Source organism: Apus apus, chromosome 1, assembly GCF_020740795.1.
Source record: "Apus apus isolate bApuApu2 chromosome 1, bApuApu2.pri.cur, whole genome shotgun sequence".
Lineage (NCBI taxonomy): Eukaryota > Metazoa > Chordata > Aves > Apodiformes > Apodidae > Apus > Apus apus.
This window is the reverse complement of record NC_067282.1, coordinates 159,572,540-159,599,832: the sequence shown is the minus strand read 5'-3', so window position 1 is coordinate 159,599,832 and position 27,293 is coordinate 159,572,540. Positions and strand designations below refer to the sequence as shown.

General features: G+C 41.4%; 1 protein-coding gene across 2 annotated transcripts in view; it reads right to left on the bottom strand.

Moving 5' to 3' along the window:
• Positions 1-27,293, bottom strand: part of EEA1 (early endosome antigen 1) — a 253,947-nt gene that overhangs the window by 82,519 nt on the left and 144,135 nt on the right. The window lies entirely within an intron of this gene.

The window sequence follows — 27,293 nt, the reverse complement described above, 5'->3', positions numbered from 1 at the left end:
CTTGTATGACTTCTGAATATAATGAAATGTAGTCAATAGTATTGGAAAGAAGATGCTACCTACAGAATGGGGTTTTTTAACACCAAACATATCTGTGACAGGTAGAGAGAGGTACCTTATGACCCATGTATCACAGCAAGCTGAGTAAGTTTCCTAACTGTCCAAGATGACTACAAGAAGTTTGAGAGGTATAAGAGCCACAGCCCCTTCCATCCCACTTCCTCTTCAGTCAGGATCCAGCCCAGACCCTGATTTCTAACTGCTAATTCCTGATCTATGTCATGAGCTAGGGACAATCCCTGGTTGATATTGTGAGAAACGTTGTGAGCTGCGCCAATGGCAAGGTGTGTGCCTTGAGCTGCTGTGAGCTGCTGGCTTCCACAAGAACCATCTGGTCCTACCTGAGGGAACACACCCTAGATCTCAGGCCTGCTTACTCTATTTCTATACAGTGCAGACAGAGCTGAGCTGTTTCCCACACAATCAACAACTAAGCTAAAATCTCTGTGGCTGGGAGACGAAGTGTGCATCTGGTAAGTGAGCTGCACCCCAGCTCATGGTGTTTTGCCTGGCATCCATGAGATGTCAGCACCAAGGCTTCAGCACACTTAAGACTCATGGGCACACTGCAGCCAGGCACAGCCCCAGACCTACCACCCCACTACAGGATCAGCCTGTTCTGCTCACTTCTTGTTCCAGGTTTTTTGGAAGGCTTAATTAGTCTAAATATTTAATCAACAAATGGCCACTTCACACAGATGTCAAACAGGTCATTCAGTACCGGACCCATAGCTTCATGTTACCCACGTGTTAGCCATATGTATTTGCCACTGAAGGTCTGAGAGTTGCCTTGTCACTGAACCAAGTGCTTGTTACAGAAACCCAGCTCATGGATAATGCAATCCACATGCTCACTCAGTTAGGGTATGTCCATTGTGCTAAATGCAGCAGGGTTAGGTAAAGAGCTGTATTTGCTTCAGCACCCCTGGGTCTGCACCACAGAGCAAGAGTAGACCAAGTACACATAAAGAAGCCAGTCCGTGCCCAAATGCATTCAAGTGCATGTCTCATCACACAGAAACTCTCAGAGTGCTGGGGAATGGATTAGCAATAGACTTTAAAAGTATGAAAGCACCTCAAGAGACTTATCCTAACTGGTCCTGTACAGAAAAATACAAAGATTATTGTCTTGCTAGTTTGTAATATCTCATCCTTTTATGTTAGGCCTATTATATCTAAGGACACATGGGGCTGTTGTAAGACTAAGAGTGGTCATTAAACACAAAAGAATAACTTCTCCTACTAACATTCGCAGATGCTTTTAATTAGTTTTAGGGACACCCCTCAAATCAGTACTGGCATGCACCCTTCCCAGGGTGTCATAGGTCACACTTTTACCTTTCTCTTCACTGACAGAAATTAATCAAACAGACTTCAGAGCAGACATTTGAGTAAGGACAGTGGATTTTTAGCTGGCAAGAAGGATTTCAACTTGGTACTGTAACGTATTGAGACAGAAATCTTTCAGCTTAACTCACCAGCTAAAATCTTCCTCTATTAAACACTCTGTAAGATGATTTTGCTTTAGGTGAAAAGGTAGCAATATCTTACTAACAACTTAAGGCACATTAGATTAATTACAAGATTTTACTTAGTGTTACAAATCTTTTAGCCACACTTAAGAAAACTATATAGAAAGTTTCATCAAATAGATTATCATATATCTACCTAATATTTTGCTTTTCTTGTTGAGGTTAGCAAATATGCATAAAAGCAAACGCTGCTAATCAATCTTTCTTCCCTTCACTGATCCACATCTGGTATTAACAATGCTCTGCATTTTTCAGCCAAAGTGCTCAAAGTGTTTCATAAATGTGCTAAAGATCATAATCCTTATTTTATAGACAGTGCCACAGAGGCAATGCAATGTTTGTAAAATGTCAGTTGCAGAGTCAAGAGCAGAACCCACGCCTCTCTAATCCCATGTCCCTGTCCCAGTCATGTTTTTCACCATGAAATAGGAAGAGAGAGATGATGTACAAAGTTTCACAAAATAAATCAAAGATCACCTCACCTATGCTCTGTACATAACACATCTTCTACAGATGCCAAGAATGGCAAAATATAGGTAAGTTAATGCTGTTAAAGAGGGAAAAAATGCCTCTGAGCATCATGGTGCTGAGGTGTATGTACAGTTTCATATGCAATGGCTGGTCTCGGAGGTGGCCGCCCAAGGCTAATTACAATTGGAGGCATTTATAATTATAGCATTCTCTAATTATAGAAAGGATAACACTTCCACTTATGCACAAATGTATGGCTAATTGTTCAGTGATGATGGGAAGGAAAAGAAAGAAAATTACTATGACTATTTAATGAGGTTTCTGGAAACATATTACATTATTTAAAGTGTATTTCAGTGCAACTAAGTCTTGTTAAATTGCCACTTTTCCCTCGTTTTTTGTACCAGGGAAGCATGTGGTGGTGGCCTAAGTTCTTTGCCCAGCTGGAGGCAGATGATGGAAAGCAGTGAATTGATGTCTTTATGAAAAGCTCAGCACTTATGGTAGGCATTAGGCTACCTGAAACAGAAAGGAAGGAAGAAGAGGGGTACCTGCACATGTGGTTGCAAGTCCCAGCAGAATTTTGTTTCTCCTGACAGAGAAGTTACACTTCTCGGAGGAGGTGATCAGCAGAAACTGCCCCAGTGCCTCAGTGACGTGTGACAGCCATCCCTGGAAGAGCTGCTGTGCCTTCCAGCAAATACAGGAGCACTGAGGTTCAGGAGCCTTGGTCTTATTAATGGGGAAATTCTCTTCATCAGAGATACATAACCTCACACACTGCTACAGTGTTTTGCACCAATCAGCACAGTCAGTGGGGTTGTTACTTCTTTTATAACCTGATGTTCACTAAGGGCTCAGCTGTCCACCTGGACACATTGGCTGGCACCAAAGCCATTGATGGTCATAAGCCTGTTGCCATTCAGAGCAGCTGAGCCCTAGTCCCCAAGTATTTTTATCTAGAAAAATTAATTGCATGTTCTTGCACCTACTGCCAAAAGCAAGCTTTGAAATCACCAACAACCCTGACAGGGACAGCGACTTCAAGATCTGAGACTGACAGACAGAGAGAGGTAGAAAGGAGCCAGCTACCAGGAGCTTAAGCAGCACAGCTCCCCAGGGGCAATCACGTCAGAGAGGAGCAGAGCTCTGCAGAACCAGTTTTAGCTGCAGAGCTGAGACCCAGCTGTGCTGTTAACAGCTAGCTCTGCTAAACCAGACCTCAGCAGCCTCAGCACAGCCCTCTCCATCACTTTTTTGCACTTAAGAAATGCAGAATGTGCTGAAAGCTTCTTTCCTTGTGACTTTTCCTCTGGCAGGATATCAGTGAATTGGCATCTCATCTAGACATTAACACCCTGAGTGGGCAGTGATGAGGAAAGAGAAAGCCAAGATGTTGCTGTTAAGTAACAATTTTTCCATGCAATACATACAGAGACCAGGAAGTTTCCATGACAGTGAATATTATCAGAACTGATGCTTGATCACCCTTTGCTGGAAAATTATTTCTGGCTATATCTGAGTGGCCTTGTGTTAACAGAGGTATGAAACACCAGGCCCAACCTTCATTTGTTAAAAAATGCACAGGCAAGCAGAGGAATCGCTAGCAATACCTTACAATGGAAAATCTAGAAAGACGAGACAAATCGGTTTACATTTTTCCAGACCGGGTTAATGGAAAAAGTTTTTGCTTGACTGTTTACATTCATCAGGATAAATTTGCACAGCTTTTATTTAGGCTGTAAGATCCAGCTGGGATGTATTTGCTCCTTTCAGAAACAATCATTCCATTTCCAAGACAAAGGAAAAAGCTAAGGTTTGAGCTGAGCCTCCCTCTCCACAAGGCAAACAATAATAATAATAAAAAAAAATAATCCCACAACCATGTTAAGCTTCTGTGTAGAAAAGATTCACATTAGCATTGGACCTAGTGCTCTTGAGGGGTTTTTCAAAGTAGCTTTGAATATATGGCTCTGTATGCTTTACTTAAAAGAATATTCTTTAAAAATATTCTGCCAGATAGTAATTCCTTTGGACATTGGAAATATTGCTCATGAGGACTGCTTGGGAAAAAACAAAACCCACTTGTTGAGAGGCAAATCTGAGGTCTGACTTTTAAAAGGATGGCATTAAGATACTTTGCACAGGATATGCTACAAGGCATGTTTGAAACACCAGCTGATTCCTTCCAACCTGGGCAGGAGGCAGACAGAATTTCCTCTGTTTTCCATAGCTTTTAACCTAACTCTATTGTTTAGGGAAGGACTGTGAGCTACCAAATGTCTGAGCAATATTATGACTTGTCTGTGCTACACCATCTGCCTTTGCAAATCTACTGCAATATTAGAAGATTTCCTGTATGGCATTTCATGTTTTATGTATGCTGTGGTATCTTTTCATAGTATTAACTTAAATATTTCAATGCTGTCTCCAGGCTTAAAGAAAAATTCTCCCTTCTCACCCCATTTCCCAGCAATGGATATTATTATGTTCACTAGAATGCAATAATTCTAGCAGGAAGTATAAGCTTCCTACATTCCACTTGTAGGGCTCTTTCCTGATAGCATATGTGGAACACAGCTTTACATTTCAGACAGACCAATGGAAGTAACTAAATTTCCAGCAGTGCCTTGCTGGCTGACAGATGGTGGCATCTCCCATGTGTCTCATGAGGTGAGGGAGAAATGGGCAGAAACAAAAAAACAAAAACAAACAAACAAACAAACAAAAAACCAAACAAAACAAAACTTGTCATGGAAATGCAAATAATAGTTGTAAGTGAACAGAACGAGCAGAGATACAAAGTTTCATAAAACTCTGAGAGTGACAAAGTTAGATTATCTAGGTAAACTCCAGAAAATATTCCAGTTCACTGGACTTTACTGAATAAATAATATAAGGACTGGAATTCTAAAGATATCCATAGTTAACTTAAAATCAGAAGTGATCACAAAATTTGGTACTGCCCCTTTGAAACCCCAGAGTACACATCTAGGACAACAGAAATAAGCTGTAAGTGAAGGGGTGGAGGGGCGGGGGGGAAGGGGATGGAAATAATAATTTTAAAAAACCCCACTTTATTTCCCCACATCAATGTGCATCTTCCAAATAACTTGAAATCAAACCACAGTTTCCCCTTAAACGGTTTTCCTCTAGATATACAGAAGCCTTGGAAATATCAGCATTAGTGATAACCTACTTAGTGCTAAACCCTCCCTTATTCTTATTACCAAGGACTGCAACAGCCAAGCTTTTGAAACATCATAGAATGGTTTGGGATGGAAAGGCTATTAAAGTTAATCTAGTTCCAACCCCCCTGCCATGGGCAGGGACACCTCCCACTGGACAGGTTGCTCTTCCTCCAGAAAGCAAAAAACAACCAACTTCCTTTGCTTTGGCTTAATTTTCCACCCTATGTATTACAGGTGGCAGTCAGGCTTGGCAAAAGGGATGACTTAAGGGGCTAAAGGAAACAGAATGACAGATCTAAGAAACCACAAAAAAGATAAACAAGCCAATGTAATTTCAATATGCCATTAAATATAATTTCCAACATACAGAAAAAATCAGACTCCACAGAAATTAGTGGGACTATGTAGAGCTATGAATTAACTAAATTTTTGACACAGATAATACTTTTTATTTTTTAGTATTTGTCATAACCATTTCTAATGAATTAAATTGGCTGGTTTGGTGAAGGTAGAATGTAAGCCATTGACTTGTTATAGTACTTACCCCAGTACTGAGATCAACAGAAAAATTATTTTGAGCAAATTATAATAAAAATGTATATTTTTAGAGCTTAGCAATTAAACATTTTAATACCATTTGTATTGCTCTTAATATTAACCTGGCATTTCAGAGGCAACTATGTTTGTTTTTTTCTCATTTCTCAAGGCAGTAAAACAGTTCCACAGAAGATGTAATTATCTTCACCAAAAGGATGTAGATTATCACACATGATAAATCAGCGTGAAAAGATGGTTAGTCCAGCAGGATTTTTTTTCAATTTTTTTTTTTGTGAATATATAAAGGTCATAGGCACTGCAATCTGATGGAGACCAGCTTTATTCTGTAGGTTTGCCTTCACATTCACCTGTTGAACGTGAAATAGAATATTTTTTCATGGAGAGGAAAGGTAGCTATTCTGCACACTCTTCTATTAATGGGTAGCTGCTCTGTATGAACAATTAAACCAAAAATAAATACAGCCTATTTCTATCTGAGAGCACAATCAAGTCACACACCAAACACATAGTCAAAACAATGGTCTTTGAAGGCTGGCATAACTCCAGAAAAAATTACAAAGCAAAGGATGTTCAGTTTTGAAATGTGTTGAACAAAGTAGAAAATAAAAAACTCTTGAAGACATGTTAGAAATTTGTTTGGTTTGATCTAAACTTTTTCAAGCTCGACTCAGAAGTAAAGGTTTGTTGGAAATAGAGTGAAGGCACAAGGGAGTTACGAAGAAGCAACAGAGAGGTGTCTCTCACATTGTTCAGAAAAATCTTTCCACTTATCAGGAATAAACAGAGTTGAAAAAATAAACACAATAATCTGAAATCACTCAAGTTTCTATGTTTGCAATTCATGATAAAGCTTAGAGAATATATTATGTACATGGAGGGACTGAGATCTCTGTTACTGTACAATAACCAAAATAAAACCTAGAGAATAAGAAAGGAAAAGGGACTGGGGGGGGGGGGGGGCACGCTTTTTTTTTTTTTTTTTTTTTTAAACAAAAGAAGTATGTAAAACTAATAAGTCGTTCCTTTAAATCCAAGAATCACAAAGTTCAAGAAGAATGGGTTCCTCTATATCCAAAAAGAACAGTTTCAGAATTTGTCATGCTCTGCCTATTAAATTCCTCTCCTAGTAGATCTTCCAAGAGTTTATGTGAATTCTAGCTGCAAATCAGATGCCCATGAACAGCTAAATGACCAGCTATGGCTGATTTTACAAGCCCTGTTTGGTTCTTTTTCTACTAAAAAACAGAAAGGAAGTGTAGCAAGGACACAGCTGAGGCTGTGGACACTATACAGCTTAACATGTCAAGTTCAAGTTCACTGATGTTCCTCTGACACACAGGTTGAGTTTTCATTTTAAGCTGGATAAGGATAATGACAGGTCTCTGTAAGAAGAAAAGTTTGACCTCTGAGATGATCAAGGGAATTTCTAAACAGAAGAGCTTATCAAGTGGCAACATCTTTCAGTTCACAAGCACTTCAATGCTAACGCTGTAAGGGTCTCTGTTGAGATATCATACATGACATAGTGTTACAGCCATTGCCTGAAAAATGACTGCGCTGCAAAGTCGTAACATTTTTTACTAACTTTAGCAGCACCACCAAATCTTATTCAAATTCTGATAAATTTTGAGAAACACTCACTCTGGAATATTATCATCTACTAGGCGAGGGTGCACACTGCAACATATTGGAATAAGTAAGTTCTTGGTTGTCTGTTTTAGCCATTGCCCTAGCAGATGCTAGAAAGGTCATGACTGAATTTTATTACTAGCAAACAATTACACATGCAAATTCCTGGGATTTTTGAAAATTATTTTACCTTCTTTTTCAGGCAAACTGTGACTGAAAATCTAAAAAATTTAAACTTGCATCGGAGTGTATAGCAGACAAACCCAGATACTAGGGTGAGAGACTGAAAAATTGTAATAATTTTGCAAATAGAATTGTGTATTAGATTTAGATTTCTGAACATCCATCTACTCACAGCCTTATTTAAGGTTTCCCTAACCTAATTATCTTTCTTCCAGTTTACCAATATCACTATATTTTCCCAGTGTCAACTTCCTTGGGAATTTCTGAAGCAGCATGGCACGAATACATAAATAGGAATGAAGTGGACTCTTAATTTAAAGGACACAAATTCACATTGAGAGAGCTACCCTGCAGAGCTGGCACTGTGCTTGCTCACTTTTTTTCCACAAGCTCAGTTGCTTCTTCCTGAAGTTCTATGAGTTTGCTGAGCATTTGAAGCAAATTTTTAGCAGTGAAAAATTTACTTTTAAGAAAAAAAAAAATAAATTAGAAAAGTTTCTCTAGGAAGAGCCTCAGCATTTCTCAGGAACTTCATGTCTAAATTTGGTAAAAAGTCAGAAGTTTATGTAGTGCAGTAGTTCAGTGGTCTGTTATCACGTTACTTAGCTAATTAAAAATACACCCATTGCTCTCACTCACCATAAATGAAACCTTGTGTTGTACTCTACCTGCTGATATAATGACTTACACTGTCTGCTTCCATCCTTCAGTGTGGTGGCCAGACAACTTTGCAAAGCAGTTAGCAGAAATATTCTATACTACCACCTCTTGTAGTTCCACACAATGGGGCTCTAAGACTGAGCAAGCCTAGGGTGTGGGAAATGGGTTTGCCTGTGAAGAGGCGTTTCAACTGTGCTGCAGAAGGAATTCAACAGTGGAAGTACTGTTCTGAGCTATGCCAGAATTTGTGGGAACCTTTATTCCCACTACCTCAAATCATACACTGGTTTATAGAACTGTAAAGATAGATCATGCTGTCCTGGTGGTGCGAGCAAGGGGAGAAAGCTGACACACCAGTCGGAGAACATGTTAAATAGCAGTGAGTAATAAACAACAGTGGGCTCATATTTACACCGAGGAGCAGAAGATGCATACTACAGGTTACCTTGATTTTTTATTTTCTTGGGGCCTAGTGCAAAACTCAAGGCAAACTTCTATATTGGGTCCTCGGGAACTCTACTTTGTTCTTTAACTCCACAATGTTACTAGGAGCAAACAGACATATTTATTTGCTTAGTGTAGATCTATATCCTTGCCACGTCTGTCCTGCAGCAAATGCCCAGAGGAAGATGAGATTCTTTCATGATTTTGAAGCAGAGAGCCTGATGTCTGCATAAAAAAACCCCAACATTCCTGATTGATCAAAGCTTATATTAAGATTTTAAGCATCTGGGAGTACTACATGTGCATGTAAACAGAGGGTGCTCTGCTCATGTGCAGTGCTTCAGGCTCTCTCTGCTGCCTGTGATATCAAATGTTTGGTGCACACATTAGCACACAGATGTGAGACACATCAGCAGTAGATCCAACATTTCTGGCATCCAGCTCTTGAGGTTCTTTACATACTAGAGGCTCAGAGAATAGGTCTATGGATCCCTTCCTTTGACAACATGTGGACATTTCATCGCTGCTCCCAGCACAGCTCTCTTATGCTACCAGAGACCCCTCCACTGTTTGAAATGCACTATGAAAATAAGAGCAGCACTTCTGGGGAAGCACTCTGCCTCACTGCTTAGGCTGCTGCATTGGCTGGCTATTTACAGCTCTCACCACAAACAAGCACTCTCGTTGGGCTTTAATTTTAGACCCTAATTTTTAAATTGTATAGCTTGTAGTTCTTTAGTCAAAGCACATTTGAAGAGTCTACTTGACTTGGACAACTCCAGTTTACCAGTCTACTCAGAGCCCAGAAAATTCATGAGGTTCCTGGATGCTCCCAGTCCAGGAAACCCTGGTCATGGGGCCATGATCTCAGAAGGAGAGAGCCTGTGCCCGCTTAATTCACATTATTTGGGAAGACAAGAAAGACAAGCAGAGGTCTCTCCATCAGCAAGCAGTCACCTGCTCTGGGAAACTACCAGCTGCCTCAAGTGCCCAAGATTTACAGTGTTGACTGGGACTCAATTTACCTGTCTTAGGTTTTGCATACTGTCCCATTCTCTGCTTGTATAGACTGTAGAGCCCTCTGAGCAGGGAATTTCTCCTACTGAAAATATAATAGGGTATAACATGAGGACTTTGATTTCAACTAAAAGGTCTCAGCTTTAAAATTATAAGGGCTATGTAAGATACAGAGCAAAGGCTACATGAACACATACATGTGTATAAGTGTGGGCATAGGAAGATATGCATGGACACAGATTTGTACATCTATAATATATATTTTTGACATGACATGTACACAATAAGAAATTTTACTAAAATTTAAACATCTAAATCTAGACTTAGCCCACCTGACTCTCTTCAGGAGCAAAGGGGAGAAATAAGAAATGCTCCAGCACTAAGCCTCATCCAGCAGCATTACACTATGGACTGTTTTATGATAATAACATACTTCAAAAACTGAAGCAGGCTGGAGAGAGGAAAGGTAGAATGCAATCAATCATATTCAGTTTTTAACAACAACTGAAACAGCCTTGAGACTTTTCAGCCGTGATGCTGCATCTTTACTGAATCGACTCAATTTAAAAATTCATCACAACAGACTGTCACTAACACTGCACAGGGCTATTGGTTCAGTATTCCCATAAGAGGTAATAGTTTCCCACATGCTGTAGATATTAATGTAAAAATACTTTCTACATTAAAAAGATCTGTGTGCATTTGACTTCAAAGAGTAAAAGCAGTCAGAAAATAATTTTTTGTCTTAGTTCCTTTACAAGTGTGTATTTATCATTAATGGAGACTTGTTTAGCTGCATTGCCAACCAAGAATGTTTCTAAGAAGATTTAATCCACTGGGAGTACTTCAGGGCTTGGGGAAGTGCCCTCAGATGCAAATAAGCTCTGAGGAAATCTGCAAATCTGTATGAGGGAGAGGATGGGAGGGAGGAAAAAGAGAAAAATAACTTCAGGGATCAGGGATTTCTTGTCAAAAGGGACTTCTGTTCCACTCGCTAACACTCCCTTTAGTGAAAAGGACCCTTGCATATTTTCCTAAAATCTAGAGCAAGCAAGGTTCATTCCAGAAAGATTTATATACACAGGAAATGTACATTTCTTCCCCTGACACAAGTCACAGTGTGGAGATTTCTTTTCTGGTATTGCAGGGCTTTCTTTGGATATTAATTCCTTCCAAGCTGATACACACTTCCCTGAAGAACATAAGCTGCTGTTATTCTGAACTAGTGGCCCTGAGGAGGCTAAGTGCAGCTGTTTACCATGTTGGCAGTCTCCAGCTCCCTGCTCTGCCACTCTGCTTGAGGTAAATGCACAGTAGGGAAGACAAAAGGCAGGTCCTGGTGTGCACTAGTTCACAGTGCAGCATAAGAGCTTTCATGGACAAATATGAAGCTGCCAGATCATTAAAAGGGAAGGGGGAAAGGCTGGAAAAGCAATGGCAACATCCTTCAGCACTGCACCAGCTGCTTGGTGAACACTGGCAAGTGCCTTAGGGACATGCACACACCAGCATGTCTATGTAGTTCTGCTTCCCACCTTATCATGTGTCCTGGATGCATTGCTGGGCTGGCAGGCTCCCATATATCCACTCCTCATAACAGAGTCTTGAGTTCACCCAGGGAAGTGTCTCTTATGGCCACCTAGAAAGGAGTCTATTAGTACCTGTAAAAGGAAGAATAGCCTTAAATCAGAGGAAAACTACCAGGTACTGGTGGATTATCTTCATGGTGCAGCTCTCCTAACTGCTCCCTGAAAACAGGGATTATGGCACAAATGTGAAAGAAACAGCTGGAAGTGGTAATTGGAATAATCAGAATAAATGCTGTGGAGGGAAACAATCTGCACAGAAATGTTTGCAAGCATGTTAAGAACTGTGGAGTGTCTTTTGGGTCCTCAGGGCTATTAGTGAAGTAAAGTGTTCATGACCTTTCTATAGCAAATGATCCAAATTAGATCAAACCTGCCAGACACAGCAGCTTTGAAACTCACTGCAGTCTAAATTCCAGATGGTCAATTCTACTTGGAAATCCTTACCATCTAAGACTAAGGATTAGGGTAAAAAAGAGTGGTTCAGCAGCTTCCATCTATTTGGGTAGAATGAAGAGGCCATGAGCACTCAGAGCCCAAAGGGCAGGTAGCAGTGCTGCTGGGAGCAGGCCAGCAAGTTCTGCAGAAGGCTGAGATGGAGTGAAAGACTTAGCCTGCTCACTGCTGAGGGCAACCGTGGGGATATTACAGACCAGCTGGGGTCTGTGAACAGGACAAAGTCTTAATTCAGAAGGTTATTAAGAGGCATAAATTAAAAAAAATACTTACTCACAAATAAAAGCAAAGGCAAAGGGAGCAAAGTGAAAGGCAGAGAAAGTCACTGACATCCAGGAACCTAGCTCTGAGGAGATTGTTCAGCCCTGGGGATCATGTTTCATCATCAACCAAAATGTCAAGTATTTTAGTCAGAAAAACATACTCACGCCAAGTTACCTAATATTTCCTTTGGGAAAGCAATTCTAAATGAGTTTTGAATTATCTCATGACAACCAGAACTTTTTTTGGAAAACTAACAGAGAAATTTAGCACCCTAATCCTTTCTAGAGTCTTTTACCATGCTTCCCTACTTTAAATGAAATTTAGCATTGATACAGCTGATTACTGCTTTACAAGCATCTCATTACAGCTTTGGCAGATGGACCTGTAACAGCTAACACAGAGTTTGAGTCATTCCTTGTCTTTTTCTTTCTCCTTCTCCCCAAGCTCCTCCAAATCAGTAAACAGGATTTTCCAAGCTGGTTTATAAAATATACCCTGCGAACACTGAGATATTTTCTATCCAGCTGTTCCACATTAGTGAAGATTTGTTTCTTAGCATTGGGCAATGCTATTATAAAATAACACGTAACCCAATGATTAATATTGAAGAAACTGCTGTCAAGAAAGTGGGTGTTTCCTGAATAAATAGAAGAGCTCAACAAATCTTACGTAACAGTTTTCTAGTACAAGTGAGAAAACAAAGTAGCTTCCTATTTGCTTTCCTATCCTGAGTGAAGCTGAAGGTAGCAGTGGGTGGGTGGGCAGCCTGGTTTCTGAGAGATGAATTTCCACTCAAATTCAGGTCTCACTTTCTGATTCACATGGGAAGGGGAGGGAAATTAAAGTCCTCCCTCTCTCTCCCGCCTTCTTCCACAGGAGCTGGCTTCTTCAGGACAGGTAAGCACTAGGGCAGAGTAAAAAACACTTTGGGGTGTTTGTTGTGACTGAGGCCGTGAAGAGGTCCTTGCAATGCACTCTGCATGGTGCTCCTGGACTAAGCCCCAGAATGGGAGGGCAGGGATTATTCAGGCATCCCTGAGGTCCAGCCAGCCCCTACAGAGAACTGCTGTAGCTAGAGATACTTCTATAGCTGTCCTCCCACACACAGAAACCTGTCTGAAAGGGCATCATGGTGGTTTGACTCCCTCTATAGCACTCTGCCATACACATGCAGTCTTCCCTGTGTTTCTTATTCTATGCTACACCTTTAAGAGAGGCAATAAGGAACCTCATCTCTCAAAGATGGGCAGGAAAGTAAAATGCAACTGAAATAGTCCAATACCTATGTGACATCTACCAGACAGTTTTGCTGGTTTCAGTTACAGCACATAATGATATGGGTTCCACTTTTGTCAAAAGAGAGAAAAAAAAAACAACAAACCTGTTTTTCTAGATAGAATTAGCCTTGAGCTTAAATTACATAATGGAAGAGTTTGAAACTTAGGCTATGGTTGTGAAGCAATAAATAGATCTGCTGGAGAGGTTTGCAAAACCTCACACCACCAAGTTAACCCATCTCTAATTGAAACCTTTCCCCCAGCTCCAGGGGGGGAAGAATTATGTGTCCTAGAAGTGCCTTCCCTCCCACTGCTTGCTAAGTAGATTGCTTTTCTGCCTCTGGCAGCTTTTGGATTAGATCCACTGTCAGACAAAGAAGCTCTTCTGGTCCTTGAGCTTGATCATTCCTATTCTTCAAGTGGCCTGGAGCTTTTCATATCTGGAGTTTTTCAGTTCTGTAACATCTGAAGATATTCTTTCCTTCCTTCTGTACCATATGTCGCACAGAAATCAAGATGCCACTGCAACAAAGACATTTTGGCCAATGTTACATGAATGCCAAGATGGGGAATTTCTCGTTTAACGGCAGCAGTCAGGGCACAATTCACACATAGAGACACTAATTTCACTGGAAGACAGGAGAAAAATCCTCTTCTTTCATGCTAAGGATAGGATCTTCTTTCTTTTATAAAATTAATTGCACCTCCTTAAACAATTCTAGGCTTAGACAGAAACTTCATTAAATTAACTAAAATTATTCCTGCACTGGAAATATGAAGCATTAGCTTTGGAAAAAAAAAAATAAATCTATCTGAAAGGTTCTCTCATGGAAAGAAAACATCCTAATTTGTCTATTGTTAAAAGACCAGCTATATTTATTTAAAAGGTTTAATTAAACACACTCATTTAATACATTCAATTTGGTTTAATTTTCTTGTTCCTTTCTATTCAAGGCTTGGTACAACATATACATGATCATACTTATTTCTGTAAGCATTACCACAAGGGAATTAATGCCAGAAATAAAACTGCAAATTTAGTTTTTTGTTCCTAGTCCCCCCATTCAGATGAAACACACTCTGAACATGAAAATGAACCAAGATAGGAAGCAAGCATGAAATTATGGGGGAAGGCAAATGGAAAGGATTCAGCATGCTCCTTACAGTAGGATCCTGCAGCTGTGGCAATAGACAGGTATGGAGGAATTGAAGTTTGAAGGATGGAAGACTTGTAAAAAGCCTCAAAGCAGCATGTTTGGATGTTCACGTGAGATATATTTCCTAACTTTGGGAGAATTTCTGTAAATAGCTGCCTAAAAAGAAAGCCGGCTTATAGTTTGTTATGAATAGCATCCTTCCTTATTATTGCCTGGTAGATGGTCCACAAAACAGCAGTTTGGCCATTTTATGTTGCTTTGTTCTTTTTGTAGTTGTTTCTAAGACTTCATCAATTGCTGCTTTTAGCTTTACTGAGCCTAATTCTGCTACTTCTACCTTGCCATACATGTTTTCCCTCCCACCAGCTTTAAATGGACTACATGCAGCTCTGTGCAATGCACAGACAGCAGCTGAGCCCACCTCACCACATGAGATGCACAGAGATGCTGGCCCAGCCCTACATCAGCCAGCGACCCTGCAAGAGCTGGATCTGCTCCTGCTTTACAGCTGCCACTTCCTAGCATGGATAACAACAGGTGAATGCTGGTGATTTACACCTGCCTCAGCCTCCTGATCTGCAAACCAGATGTCAGTCTTCATCTTTGCTGCACCTGCACAAGAGGGCCCAGATCCCCATGTAGGACCACTGGGTGTTACTGCACACATATAGCTGGGCATGTATCCTGTCTCCTTACCCTGGCCACAACCCAAAAAGGAGGAAACTGGCTTCAGGGTGGAGCCAAGCTCCTGGGAGAGTGCTGGAGGCAGACTTCCCAGAGCAACAAAGCGCTCCAGACACTTTTCCTTCAGCCAGCCAGGCAGAGCAGTAAGAATTGTCTTGCCTCATCCATGGCCTAAGACAAACAAGAACAACATCCCAACTTGGTGTTCCCATGGGGAGAGAGCTGGACATCAATGCGCACCAACACAATACCTGCTTTTTATTTGGCAAGCAGCAGAAAAACACAGCAGAGGCTTGCTGGTGAGAAAGGTGTAATAGCTGGACGTAAGCGAGGCAAATACAGTTTTGCTGCTAATGGATCAGCAGGGGAGCTGCAGTGAGGTGTTTTTACCTCTGCTTTGCCTTTGATGAAATCACAGCTGAGAAAGCAATGTTCTCACTGATTCATAAGCTGCAGATACTGTGGAAATACAGATTTACTCCCATCACTCAAGTATTTATTAAGTTTCTGAAGAGGGCCATGTAACAATGAGAGTTTATCTTCCTGAGCTAGCTCTCTTCCTTTTAACTTCTAACAAAGGTATGGCTTTTCTGCTTATCTTCATTCCAGCTTCAAGCACTCTCTCTAGCAAAAAAATAAATATTTCTTTATTAAACTTGCAGGAACCCCAGAGGGTGTGCACAAGTATTTGTAATGAACTGCATTATTTTGGATCTGGGTAAGCTGGATATCAACACTATAAGCTAACATTCAGCCCAAACTCAGATGATGCCAAAATAATTTGAACAGCTGGAAAGGACATGAGGAAGGAACAAAGCCAGCATTTCTTTTCTGTTGGCTTTCTGAAAAAGGTAATCTTGAAGTTTCTCTTTTGTTTATCCAGATCACAGAATCACAGAATTGCCAGGGCTGGAAAAGACCTTTGAGATCCTCAAGTCCAGCCTATGACCTAACACTACCACATCAGCTAGATCATTTACCCTCGACGCTTAACCATAGACAATAGATCCAGGGCTTTACATACAGTTAAAATATAAATTCATTGATTTCACTTAGATACATTAGATTTACACTGCATACTGAGCTAGGGTTATAAGCTTTTCTTGATTTTTTGCAAGTTTGCTTTATTTCACTTGATCCTTAATTTGGACAATGAGAATTTGTCTCAGCACTGAACTGAGGATCTGCTTTTTAGCAAGCGTGACTTCCCAACAGTTGAATGGAGGCCAGCATTTCCTCCACATTTCTGAAAATCAAGCTTTCAGGTTTAGAGGAATCCTTTGTTCCTTTAATATTAGCCCAATTACAATTCACAGTTCATATATGGTGGCTTTGAAACTATTGTATCAACACATCACTCCATCACTATAATGGATTTCTGCTTTTGCCTTATTTTTATTTTTTCATTCCACCAGTAGAATAATTGTTCATTTCCAATGAGCCCATGTTCAAATTCCATTTTTAATAATAAACAAATGTTAACCTGGCTGGTATTTGTCAGAGCTCATGTAAGAGTAAAAATAGGTTCTCCAAATATACCACCAGAGGACGGAAAAGGAAGGAAGGAAAAGTGCCATCATGATAAAAACAAAAGATGATGTAAACTTCATCTATAACTGCAGTTGCCTGTGTAGATATTTACCTGCATGCTACCTGTAAGACAAACCATGTATGGTGCAGAACTCAAAAAAAAAAAAAAAAGAATTCAGTATGGGTTTCTTATCAACTCCTTGTGATGGAAATCAGGTTAATCTTTGTCTTTTCTGGCTTTCTTATGCTTATTTCAATGCTGTTTACACTGAGATTCAAGGCAGTAAGATAGCTTATTACACAACTGGGTAGAGAAAGACAGGGATGTCTGTGTAGCTTGGATCAGAGCAGAGGAAAATATATTTGTGCCACTGGCAGGCAGGCTGTCAGCAGCAGCACCAGGGCTCTGTGCCTGGGCTCAGCCTCATTGCCAAGCCTGCATGGTCTCACCAGCCCTCTCATGGAACTCCTGCCAACAGCTGAGGACAGACATACATCCTGAAGTGCTGTAGGGCACAGGGATAGGCCACAGGCACACCCACACAAACAGCCACATCTCAACTCTCCTAGAGCTCTACCCCAGAAGCTCACAGGCCAAATGCCCTCCAGCAGCTCCTTAGCTACATGAGGAGCAAAATACACCCTGACAAGTGGCTCACTCCAAGATAAGGTAGGGAAAAAGATGCACTATGATCTTACCATAATTAAACACTCTGAAACTAATCAAAAGACAGATCGGAGAAGTATAAATGTGAGCTGGGTGGATAAACTTGAAAATAGGCTATGATACAGCTTCATGCTATTCAAGGTTCAAGGTCCCTGCTGGGATCCATGTTTCTGTAATGTACCTCGATGGTTTACACTTTATTGTTAATCATGGTAATAATAGAGAGGTACAAGTGAATGAAGCAAGTGCATTTAGAGATAAAACAACAAAATAGAACAATAAAATGCCAGGTTGGAAGGGTCCTGAAGGGTCATCTGGTCCAACCAATCTAGGTACTACTATAGTTTATAGGAGATGGCTCAGCACCCTGTCAAGCTGAGACTTAAAACTGTCCAATGTGAGGGAATCTACCACTTCCCTTTGGAGACTATTCCTATGTTTGACTGTCCTCATGGTGAAAAATTCACCTCTTGTGTCCAATCAGTATCTCACCAGCAGCAACTTGTGCCCATTGACCCTTGTATTTTCCATGTGACCACTTGTAAATAGGGAGGTCTCCACCTTCTTGGTAGACACCCTTTAAGTACTGGAACATTGTAATAAGATCTCCTCAAAGCCTTCTTTTCTCAAGGCAGAACAAACCTAGTTTTCTCAGCCTCTCCTCATATGGCAGGTCCTCCAGTCCTTTGATCATCCTTGTGGCCCTTCTCTGGACCCTCTCCAGCCTCTCCACATCCTTTCTGCAGAGCAGGGACCAAAACTGAACATAATACTCCAGCTGTGGTCTGACAAGCACCGAGTGGGATGATTACTTCTTTATCTCTGCTGGTGATGCCTTTGTTGATCATAGAATCATAGAATCATAGAATCCTAGGGGTTGGAAAGGACCTCGAAAGATCATCTAGTCCAACCCCCCCTGCCAGAGCAGGGTCACCTAGAGTACATCACACAGGAAGGCGTCCAGGAGGGTTTTGAATGTCTCCAGTGAAGAAGCCTCCACAACCTCTCTGGGCAGCCTGTTCCAGTGCTCTGTCACTCTCACAGTAAAAAAATTTTTTCTGATATTCACCTTAAACCTCCTATGCTCCAATTTGTATCCATTACTCCTTGTCCTATCACTGGTCATCACTGAAAAAAGCTTAACTCCATCTTCTTGACACTCACCCTTTACGTATTTGTAAACATTGATGAGGTCACCCCTCAGCCTCCTTTTCTCCAAACTAAAGAGACCCAGCTCTCTCAGCCTTTCCTCATAAGGGAGATGTTCCACTCCCTTAATCATCCTTGTGGCTCTGCGCTGGACTCTTTCCAGCAGTTCCCTGTCCTTCCTGAACTGAGGGGCCCAGAACTGGACACAATACTCCAGATGCGGCCTCACCAATGCAGAATAGAGGGGGAGGAGAACCTCTCTTGACCTACTAACCACACCCTTTCTAATACACCCCAGGATGCCACTGGCCTTCTTAGCCACAAGGGCACACTGCTGGCTCATGGTCATCCTCCTGTCCACCAGGACCCCCAGGTCCCTCTCTCCTACACTGCTCTCCAGCAGGTCAGCCCCCAACCTGTACTGGTGCATGGCGTTTTTCTTCCCCAAATGCAAAACTCTACACTTGCCCTTGTTGAACTTCATCAGGTTTTTCCCCGCCCAGCTCTCCAGCCTGTCTAGGTCTCTCTGAATGGCAGCACAGCCCTCCGGTGTGTCAGCCACTCCTCCCAGCTTGGTGTCATCAGCAAACTTGCTGAGGGTACATTCTGTACCCTCATCCAGGTCGTTGATGAAGATGTTGAACAACACCGGTCCCAGTACCGACCCCTGAGGGACTCCACTAGTCACAGGCCTCCAACTAGATTCTTCCCCATTGACTACAACTCTCTGACTTCTTCCTTTCAACCAGTTCTTGATTCACTTCACTGCCTGATCATCAAACCCATACTTGATCAACTTATCTACAAGGATGCTGTGGGATGCAGCCCAGAGTCCTGTTGACTTTCTTTGCTGCAGCACACTGTTCACTCGTGTTGAGCCTGTTATGCACCAGGACCCTCAGGTCCCTTTCCACAGGGCTGCTCTCCAGCCAGGTGGATCCCAGTCTGAACTGTATTCCTGGGTTATGTGTTCCCAGGTTCAAGATCTTACACTGAACTTATTAAAGTTCCTGCTACCCCATTCCTCTGGTCTGTCTAGGTCATCCTGGAGGGATGACCAGTTAATAGTACAGTTAATGGGAAGATGCTTAGTATTTCAGGACTTTTTTTGTCTTGAAATCTGATTCTTAACAAGGCTGCATACAGCTTTGAAAATCTCACTGTATGCAGCAACAAGGGGTGGTGGACTCAATACTGTTGTACATTCCTTCAGCTTCTGTGGCAGTACTGTATGGATTCACACAAGGGGTGGGAGACAGTCACTGCCCCATCACCATATTTATAGATGTCTTCAGCCAGTCAAGGAGGCACCAGTGGCCACTGGTGAACAAGGCAACTCTTTTCTGCTTTAAAATCTAAGTTCATAAACATATAGTTCAAGAACACTGCAATGACTCCTACTTTATTGATCAGTTTTTTAGATCTGTTTTATTAGAGTTCTTTATTAGATTTATGAGTGCTATTTGATTACAGCCTCTGGACCCTGCTACGCAGAGCTCTATTTTATCAAGCCAAGAGACTATAATGTACACCAAGGAAATGAGGTGATAGATAGAAAATGTTTTCTCATTAATACTGGGGGTTTTTTCACATTTGTGATATTTTTTCCCGTTTGGGCAGGGAAAAGCAGAGAGAGAGTTTTCAGTAATCTGGGGTACATTAAATCATTACAAGCTTCAGGCCGTTTCGCTCAAATTTTCTTAAAGAGTGACCAGCCCCACCCCACTTTTTGGTTCTTCTTTTTCTGTCTCAAATGCCTTCCTGTGAACCTCCTTTTGTCCCTGTGCTCCCCCTGAGTTGGCAGAAGCTCAGTTCCTTCAGGTCAGGAGAGGAAGAACAGGCTGTCATTACTGGATGCTAGCATAAGTACTCATTTCCTCACCCAGCAAAGTACCAAGATGCTACCAGCTAACTCTATGTCTTCCAGTATTTTGTGATCTCTGCTGAATCTTTTCATGACTCCCTGCAAATCTTTTCATGACTCCTTACCAGTTGTGACCACAGTTGGGAAAAGGCTGATGCACAGTTAAAACAAGAAGCAAAGGTACCCAAACAAAAACATGAAGGATGCTTATGACTTGGCAGAAGAGAGCAAGTTCAAAGGCACAGGTGGCAGCACAAGTGACAGGGTTCACTGGTGCCAACAGCTCCCTGTGAAGAGCATCCGGGCACTCGGTGCACTGCCAGGTAATGCCTCAGCCTGATCTGCAGAAGACTTCCAAGACCTTACTACAGCCTTTCAATACTTCAAGGGTGCCTATAGGAAAGATGGGGACAACCTTTTCAGCAGGGCTTGTAGCAATAGGATAGAGAGTAACGGTTTTAAACTGAAAGAGGGTAAATTTAGACTTGATATAAGGAAGAAATATTTTACAATGATGGTGTTGCACGGGTTGCCCAGAGAGGTGGTAGAAGCCCCATCCCTGGAAACAACCAAGGTCAGGTTGGACGGGACTCTGAGCAACTTGATCTTATTGAGGAAATCCCTGCTCATTGCAAGGGGTTTGACTAGGTGACCTTTAAAGATCCCTTCCAACCCAAACCATTTCAGGATTCTATTAAATAGTGTGACTAATTGCAGAGGAATGGTTATACTTTTACAGAGCAATAAGGAGGTCTAGACCAAGTTTATAAAGAAAACAGATTAATCAAGAGACTAACGCCAGCAAAAATGCATGAAAACAGTTCTTCAGTACACTGGAAAGCTGGACATATAATTTACTCATCAGTCTTATTCTGAGCAGTTTCATTCTTTGGTCTCTTGCCTCTAACACAATAGTAACCTATGGAACTCATTAACAATAGCTGAAAATAAAATGTTAATATTGCCTTTTTCATGTGGTAAGACTTCTACAAGGTCATAATAACTTATTATTGCCAGGTAATTGTCACAAGACCTGCTAAAACAAGTCAGTCTGTGAGCTGAAAACAAGCTATTAATTTAAGGTTTTCGGTTTGCGACGAATTATATTATTATAACCATTATATGGTTGTGTTTCTGACCCTGGTTTAGAGTTTTACAGAGAACAGCATGAGCTCAATGGCAAATAAAACAATGATTGCTTTGGTATGCTCCCATATAAATAGTTCTTCTGTTAGGAGGCAGCTACTAAAACTTCACAATCCTCATCATATAAAAGTAGCATCGGGAAACAAAGAAAAATGTACAGGCCAAGGACAGGTAACCTCTTGCACCCAATGTTTTTCCTAACTCATACATTTTTACTAGAGATAAAAATAGGGACAGTCTCAAACAACTTGAACTGGTTTTTGAACAGATGTGTTTCATAAACTGAAATAAACGGTGCAACATTTTTCCTAGTATTGGACTAAGGGCACTGATCCAACAAGCACAGGGCTCTTTTTTTTTTCAGCAGGTAAGGAGGGAGTGCTTGTTACACATGGCATCTCCTTACCATGAAAAAAAAATGTATCCTGAATTATTAGGTAAGTGGGAACTTTTAGAGGATCTTTGAAGAGGCATACCTGAAGTTTCAGAATAATTGCCAAGGCACTTTCTAAATTATGGCCCTGAAAGTGAAGGCATAGCAAAGAAATTCTCCTAAATTGGCATGCTTTCTACTTGTTTTCCCTGCTTTGTAACTGATGTACTGTTCTCTTACTGGTGGCACTGTGCCATCACCTCCTCTGCTTCTGAAATGTTCTTGCATCTTGAACCTAGTTTGAGTGTTTGCTCCTTGTTTTCTTGTTTGCTTTTTTAAATGCTTGTTAAAGGAAAAACAAACTCTCTAATTAGGACATGTTCCAGCTGGAGAAAGCAAAGTTCCAAAACTATATACTAGAAGGAGGGAAAACTTTCCCAACTGTCAAGTGACTGCAACAATAGGTCATGCATTGTACAAGGGTTGTATTCTAAGCTTTTATATGGAACTTTTATGCAGAATGCTTTGTAATGCTTGAAAGTGATACAATGTAATTTTATATATTTTTAATCCTTAAATCATCAACCTATTTACACTGGAGCTAGGGAGTTTTATCTCCATTTATCATGTGATGAACTGTGATGAAGACAGTCTAGGTTCTTCACTGAAGGGTGCAGAGCAGTCAGGACTGCAGACAACTGGATGCTGCACTTCCTACAGTATATATTTGTTGCCACTGACCAGCTCTTGTCCTTCACCAGAGATTCTGTACTTGATCAGTCATTCTGCAGGGAAACAGATACGGTAGCATGAAACATTGGTTGCTTTCTGTGTTTGCTGAATAAAAATACGTGTGTATATAATATGGACAAGTAGAGATACATCACACAGAGACTAAAATTAATAGTGTAATTGCAAATTTAGTTTCCATTTGCTTGCTTAAGTATTGGCTGATCCTTTTTTGTGAAATCATTGTAGAGTACCATAGCTGCAGTCATTATTTACTCCTTATTTATTTTGAATTCTTACCAGTGGCCTAGAATGGGGACCTTCAGGCTTGAAGCTTCAGCCCCTGTGAGCCAATTGCCAGATCATTGCAACGTCTGTGCTGAAACAGCTGAGATGGCAGCATGCCAGCAGAAGCCAAAGTGGTGACACCTTTCATGGCAGAGTTCCTCTGGGGAGGAAACTGCACACCTGTGATTATTCTGTGACCATGACAAAGGACACTGCACAAACACTAGGAATCTGGATGCTGACTTTCTCATGAACATGAGTACTCAAACCCACATCCATCAGGAGCAAAATGTCTTTAGCGATTAGGAGATCTACAGTGGTGCAGTACAGCTAAGAGGAAAGATTATTCAGGCAATTGTAGTTCACAAAGAAGAAAAAAAATTGAGTTATTGGAAGGACAATGTCCCTACCAAAAACATCTGCCATTTTTCATAATTTCCTCTGCAGCTGAAGCTAGACCACCCCCCGCTGAAGGTACCAGCCTTCTGGGGTGGTGTCTGTGGGGCCAGAGGAATGGCAAGGAGGAGAAGGTAAAGGGAATGTGACTAGAGACATAGCAGGGGGCAAAAGGCAAATCAAGGTGTGAGAGAATGTGGCACAACAGGGAAGGAAGTGACTTGGTAGGAGGTGAAGCATAAAGTCATAAACAGAAAAAGAAATGTGCCAGTCTAACAGCTTGCTGCTGCCAAGGGAGTGGTTCTCCCTCCCAGACCTCCACTTCAGGTAGCATTTCTTCTTCCTTTCCACCAGCTCTGGCATTCAGCACTGTCTCAGTAAGGCAGTTTCACTACCCTTCCTCCCCCAGGCTCCTGGCTGGACCACCAGGCTCAGCCAGGGCAAGATGACTTCACAGGAGCTGGGATTGAGGGCAGTGAATGCAGGACTGCTGTCTTCCCGAGCACACAGATTGATTCTGTCCCCTCCTGAAGCTTCACTCTGAGCACAGCCGTCCCACCCTCAGGCAGTTGCAGGCTTGTTTGCCTGCACATTGGGCCTGTACTGAATTCCCATCCAAACTGAGAAATGGTAGATGGTTGCTGGCCTGAAGTATAGGAGAAGCTCTTGGGGAGGCATTATTGCATTTAATAGATCTTCCTTTATTAAATCTCATGATTCAGAGCGTCTGAATCAATCTGTTTGTTTGATGTTGCCATCACTGTGACTTAGGAAGCCTAAAGAAAATTCAATCACAGAACTTGAGATTTTATTTAATCCTTTCAATCAGATCATGCTTGAGCACAAAGTTATTTGACAGAGGAAAGCTGTTTAGTAAAAAATGCTACTGTTACATTATACGTGAATACATCCCTCATGCTATTATTACAAGATTCTCTTCAGGTTTTGACCTCACAAGCATTTTAATCTCATCCTTTGAGCATTAACCAGTTTCTGGAAGTTCAGGCCAATGTTTCTATGCCAGAGTGGACACACGGGCATGTTCCACCTGCTATGAGGTTACAACAATTCCTAGTGTTGTGAGAATTCACACATTCAAATCACCAATAGAAAACCTGAATTAAATATGTCCTTAACTGCTCTGTCCTTCAGATACTGTTAAGATGTTGAATTGAGAGGAGGGCTACAGAAACAGTTTGATCTCAAGAAAAATCTGTTTTACAGAGAGATTGGTAGGCAAAATAGATTGAAATTCTTCATAAAAAAGTCAGAGGAGATGTTGCCATGATACACGGGTGTCCTGGTTTAAATATTAAAGGTGAATCCCAAAACCCAGGGAACAGAATTCCTCTCTCTTACCCCCCCCTTTATCCTCCCAAGGGAAGATAGAAGGGGAAGAAGGAAGGGAGAGTTAAACTTTGGAAATTGAAACTAGAAACAAATTTACTGTAACAAGATAGAAGGGTAAAACAGGGAGGGAAGAAGAGGTAAGTATCTGTATACAAAACCGATCTCAGTGTTGGCAGGGATATGGGAAAGGCAGGGCTGCTCCAGGGGAGAGGGCTACAGATCCTCACAGCACCTGATGCAGTTGGATTCTGGAGCGAGCACTGGGAAGCCAAAGGAACCAGCAGCAGGCCCAGCAGAGAGAAAGAAGCAGGAAGCGAGACAGGAGTGACTTCTGGCTCTCATGGCTTTTATAGATTGCGACAGGAAGTGGCGGGAATATTGATCCTTCCAGTCTTTTAGTGTCTCTCTGTATGTGTCCAGCACTGTGCCAGGGTCTCCCAAACCATAACAATGGGTGAGAGATTTCTGACAGACTGTCCTTCATGTCTGCAGTGGCAGGGCAAGATTTAGCAGCTAGAAGTTAGAGAATGGCCATCACTCATTCCCCCTGCCACAGCACCACACTGGGTTCAGTGGGTCCCAGCCCTGGAGTGCCATCTCTAGAGCACTCGAGGACCCCACACGTATCCCTGAATAATCATGGCTTGATGCCATTATGTATTTTCATACCACACTTGACAAAAATTAAGTAGTTCTGTACAAGGCCATATGTGATTGTTTCTGTCACCCTGATCCCCTGGTCTCATAACTGTCGCTCTCATACCTCCCTTTGTCTTTCCCCTTCATTTCTCTATAGCATTTCTTTTCCCTGATCATGCGTCTGGTAAAGACATCTATGTGTACGAGGCTGATAGCATTTCACAGGAGATGGAAGGGGAACTGCAGCAGTAAAACACAAGTCTTCCCTTAACAGGAGAAAGGAAACCAGGATAAAAGGTTTTGGGTTGTTTGCATGTTTTCATGTAAAGGGCTGCTTATAGCATCGTAAGTCAGGGGCATCTGTTATAGGCTATCTGCTAGTGACTGTAATGGTAAGAAAGGGAAGGCACTCTACCTCAAAAGGGGAAGAGGAGGGTTTAAGGAGGAGATAATGGAGTTATCTGAAAGACTGGGAAGTTAGAAAGGGGAGGGTTGAGAGAAGAGCTGAAGATTTCAAGCAGGGGGCAGAGGCACGGTTGCTAAAAGCTGTAACACCTGCTGGAGGCACTCTCATGTGGCTTGGTAGATGAGAGGAGAACAATGGATATTGTCTACCTTCTAGTTCAGTGTGGCTTTCAATACCATCTCCCATAAGATCCTCATAGAGAAGCTGATGAGTATGGGCTGGTGATTAGCAGCAAGAAGTCTAGTTGGAGACTGGCAACTCAAGGGTTAATAAGAAGTTCAATAATCTCTTCATTTAATAAGTACTTTTTTTTACCTCAGGGACATGAGCATCCACCTTTCCTATTCATCAACTTGTTAATATGTAATATGAACAGATTATTAAAAATATTTTATAAGTACTGCTAAGTGTCTTCCACAGTTTTCCAAGGAAGGTAAGAAATTTGACAAGTTTTCCTAAAAATATGCATCAGTCTTGCTGGTCTACTGGTACCATATTCTCCTAATAAAATCCATCACAAAGTGCTTTCCTGTTCAGCTCAATACTGTTATCATTATGGTTTAATGCATTTATACAGTAGCAAGATAGACATTTACATTTTATTTCCATTTTAACATGGAAGTCTGAATCAAGGGCTGTACTGCTTCCACTGTTTCTTCAGAATTGCGTTTACACACTAGTCTTATCAGAAAACAAGGGACACTTGAGCTGATATAGTGAAGTGTCCCATGTAAGAGAGAACATTTTAAAAAACTCTCTTTCATGTGGTTCTTAGCAGCATTTCATGTGCGAAGGGCTCGTTGCCCCTCTACTTTGTTGTTAAAAGAAGGAAAAGATGTTCTCACTCTCAAAGGCTTTGAGCTCTACTGGCGGATGGGACCATCTTTCCCTGGTAAAATTGTACATCATCTAGCATGATAGAAGCACATTTTGAGACAAACAGTTTCAGTGGTCTTATAATATAATGATACTTTGGAGTGAGAGCTGTAGTTCTGCCAGAGTAACATTCATTTGCACATTAGTTTTTACTCCTGTTAAGTCTACAGGGAACTGGACTTGTCTGCATTTCTGCTGATTGCAAACATATGTTAGTTTCTCCTCAATAGAAAAAAAAAAAATAAAAAAATGAAGCATCCTACCACTTGAACCTCTATTTTGAAATCCAGCCATGAGAGATTCAGGATGCCATATTCAGAAAAGTAACCTGATTAATGCAAAGTATAAGACTGCATGTTTCTTCCAAGGTCTGATTTTGAGTTCGGAGTTTGATATAGAAAATATTTATGTAACTGGCACTTCTCAGGTAAGACAACTGTATTTTTCTTTTTTCCTCTGTCAAGGGTTGGTACCAGCTCTACACTGTGAAGACTCAGTGGCCATTACCCCAGGGCCTGCAGCTTGGCCAGCAGCAGGACCAGGAGGGTTAACCAGGTTACATGGCACCCACAAAGCTAAACAAAGACTCTTTACCTCTTCTGTCAATTCAGATGTACAAGCTTGATACCACAACAACTACTTTTTACACAG